General features: G+C 31.8%; 1 long non-coding RNA gene across 7 annotated transcripts; it reads right to left on the bottom strand.

Moving 5' to 3' along the window:
* Window positions 1–485: 485 nt before the first annotated feature.
* On the bottom strand, window positions 486–3174 carry LOC114181342 (uncharacterized). 7 transcript variants are annotated; one of them, XR_003603799.2, is made up of 7 exons: window positions 2970–3174; window positions 2606–2863; window positions 1836–1894; window positions 1639–1713; window positions 1427–1489; window positions 1224–1333; window positions 486–1049 (listed from the first exon to the last, which is right to left on the bottom strand). It is a non-coding gene; the product is annotated as an uncharacterized LOC114181342 (long non-coding RNA). The 7 variants fall into 7 exon arrangements; XR_014994374.1 differs by adding an exon at window positions 1976–2086 and having other exon boundaries at window positions 981–1333; XR_014994375.1 differs by adding an exon at window positions 1976–2086 and having other exon boundaries at window positions 981–1333; window positions 2578–2863.
* Window positions 3175–3785: the final 611 nt, after the last annotated feature.

The raw sequence follows: 3785 nt of genomic DNA on the forward strand, positions 1-3785 counted from the left end.
TGCACTTACAGTAGGAAATCAAATATAGCAATAAGATTAAATATAGATATTAACGGTTACTATTCATCAAACACTACAAAAATAATTATATTTAACAGGAGTTATATTTGATATTTATGGAGAAAAATTAACGTCGGTAATGAATTACCAGAAAGACGTTTTTAACAACCTCTGAAATTAACGCAGATTACGGAAGATTTATAAAACCCTCGGTATTGGCTGGGGTTTCAAATCCCCGTTTGGAGTTTTGAAAAACCATTGGTATTCGCTGGGGTTTCGGAAAACCGCCGGTATTGGCAAGGATTTGAAAAAAAAAATCCTGGTACTCTTAATCCACCATGCTGCAAGCGAATTCTCCCATGACAACTTTAAATATTTTTAATTGAGATTTGTTGTTTTGTTTGTTTTATATCTTTTAATAACATAAATTATAAAAGGCAAAACATTTAGGTTTTTACCATTTATAAGTTGCATAAAAGATCAAATAATATAAATGACAAAGCGTAAAATTTATAATTAATAAGTCATTACAATATCATTGTTCTAACTAATAAAATAGACATAATGTAAAAGTAAATAACATTATTTACTCCAAGTGATGGCTGTAATTTCCAAAAGCACTTAAAGAGTATGAAACAAAAATGTTATTTGCATCACAATTGCTATCTCCTCTTTTCAAGTGGGAGTTACATATATGAACAAATCATACTGGATGGCAATTTCCAGTTAGGTAAAATTCATCAAAATGATTAAGAAAAAATAAGAATATATTGTTTTTTCTTAAGGAAAAAATACATAAAGATAACTATCAATAATTAAAAAATATACAACTTCGTATTTGATGGCATGTTTCTAAAAAGGTATTTGATATGCCATAATATGCCATAATATTGTACAACGAAAAAAAAGGATAGTTGTCTTCTATGAAATCATAAACCACAAGGAAGCATAACGTGAAAAAATCTAGGTACTTGCCAGTGAAAAATCAATTGTAGGAAATAGAGATTGATACTCCCTGATACTTCTTCTTTGTTGTAGGGATGAACCCCCTATATGAGAAAACACACGAAGAAATTTGTAAAGGTTCTCATGATGACCTTAATAACAAGCTTAAGAAAGCTTATATAAAAACTAAAAAAATGTACTAATATTGTCTATAAACATAAAATACAACTTCTGACAATATTGGGGAGGGGAAAATAAAGGAAGAAGCCATGTTTAACCTTTAATCTCACTATTGTTAACACAATTTTGAGATTCAGAAAACCACCCTATTCATCTTCAAGAGCTTGAGGGAAACTAGAGTGAAATAGAGTTATAAAAGGTTGTTGTTCTGTAAACAAAAATAGGTACATTAGTTTAGTTTGATATGGAGAGTATCATGAGAAAGAGAGATAGAAAAGGAAAGAAAATTATGTCCACTGACCATTTGCTATCAGATCATTTATGAGATTGTTTTAATATACAATGCCTTCTCGGTTAACTCCACCTAAAATCAAAGTAGTTTAAACTTAATTGCATTATGGACAAAGTAGACAAAGTTCTACTAGATAAAGTCTTAAGAAATCCCTCAAAATCATGCAAAGTCATGATTCAAGTTGGACCAAAACATAAAAAGAGATTATTATAGTTTCTCACGAGGTAGTATTCTTGGCCAAGAAATGGAGACCTATAGGCATTGAATCCAATATCCTTCATCATAGCCACATCCCGCTGAAAAACAAATCATGGGTAAAAACACAAAATCATAAATCTAGATGAAATAAAATCTCAAAAAACTAAGGAAATTCCTCTTGAACTAGATATCTAAGTTCAAATTAAGAGAAAGAAAGTACCTTGTAGTGGTGGTATAAATCAATGGCAACATCCGCATTACTGTGGTATGCTATTCTATCTGAAAATCAAATAAAAATGTCTCAACATTTTGAGTGTGCTTCATTGTTCAACAAACCAACTTTGTTCTATAAAAAAGTACCTTGTATAAACCAACTTCATAATGAGAAACCCAAAATCAATTTGGTTAAGCACAATACATGATATCCTCTAGGGTGTTTAACACACTGCTAACTCCATAACAATGGCACGCCTAAGGAAATCACAAACATAGTTTTGTAAGTGGGGAATGCGTTTTCTGTTACGCATAAAGTGGACCTAATTTAAGGATATACTCAAACTCAAAAGGCTTTTAGACACCATTAGTCCCAAATCCAAATCTTATTGTTCAAACTTTGAAGTTTATTACCACTAGTTCACAATCCAAATCTCACTTATGAGCTATCAAAATTCATCTTAATATTCTCTTGAGAACAAATCTGGGAAGAACCATCATCCCACCCCATCCCCTACAAAAAATTTCCCCTCATTTTCTTCACACTCACAAGCTCCTTCACCCAAATCTCATAACCCGACTCTTGTTTCTGTCAGAGTAGACCCTTGGGTTGGTGAATAACAATCCATTGAGTCAAAAACACATTAAAATCTCCCTCATCAGAAAATACAGTTTGACTTATTGGTTTTCCTACTCTATTAAAACAAACAAACCACAATTATACAAGAGAGAAAAAGATAAAGATGAACCGTGATTCTGAAAGGAAAGCGCACACACGTTAAACCGAAGCAGTTGCGAACCTCCGAAGTCGCAAACCCCTAAAGCAGCCACGAACCGGCAAAGCAGTTATGAACATATGCACCTGCTGTGAACAAGTCAAGCAAACAAAAATCACCGAAGCAGCTGTTGTGAACCCACAATGCAGAGCAACCGATCTAAACACACAAAACACGGACTGAACCCGTGACATAACCGCCGTGAACCCCCAAAGCAAGGTCTCAAATGCACGGTCGACATGAAAGCAAAAGGCATCGCCTGATAACAAATCAAAATCCCACGGATAGTAACAGTGATTTAGAGCATGAGAAATTGGAAGAGTGAAAAGCAATTTCAAAAAATCAAAGAGTGCAAAGCGAATTACCAATTGAAAGCTGTGATTGAGAGCTACAGAAACCAAATAGCGAAAATTTTCTTCCGTGATCGAGAGAGGAAGATTCAAAGGAGATGGATGTTTAGGTTTCGCGATCACGTTTAGGTTTCGCGATGATATACCAAAAATAGAAGAGATAAGATAAAAATAAAGTAGCATTGAAATTTTGACTGGTTTTCCTGAAAAACTTTCCAGGGGTTTAGAAAACCTCCATTATACATATTATTTTCCTAGAGGTTATTAAACCTCTCTTAATAAACCTCCGATAAAATTAAGTTTTTTTTAAGTGAAAATCACTTAAAAATATCAAAAAATGAGTTTCAACTTCTGAAACAATTCAGTTGACCACATATTTGAGTCGGGTTTGATCGAAAAAAAATTAATTTTTGCAAGAATGAGTTAAACTGAATTCAATTAACTTAATCTATTGGTTAAACGGGTTTGAATCATGTTGAAGGTGGATTGATCCACTTAATTCACCAATACTTTTTTATAATATTTCTTTTTTAAGTTTTTTGTTATAATTATTAAATGCTTCTAATTATATAGTTTCACAATTTCATATTTTTAAATGTTAGAATATTGTTTAATAATATTTGAATAATTTCAATGTTTAATTAATTTGTTTCTCATGTTATTTATGTTGATACTTTAATTTTTAACTATTATCTTTATAATAATATTTCGAGAGGGTTAAATATGTTTTTGATTCTTCAACTTTTAGTCCAAATTGGAATTAGTCCATTTTAGAAACTTTGAACAAATTTAGTCCCTCATATTTAGAAATGCGTAAATTTAGTCATTTAA

The sequence above is a fragment of the Vigna unguiculata genome, chromosome 4 (assembly GCF_037176805.1).
Source record: "Vigna unguiculata cultivar grain cowpea cultivar isolate G323 ecotype 2 chromosome 4, ASM3717680v1, whole genome shotgun sequence".
In the NCBI taxonomy this organism is placed as follows: Eukaryota; Viridiplantae; Streptophyta; class Magnoliopsida; order Fabales; family Fabaceae; genus Vigna; species Vigna unguiculata.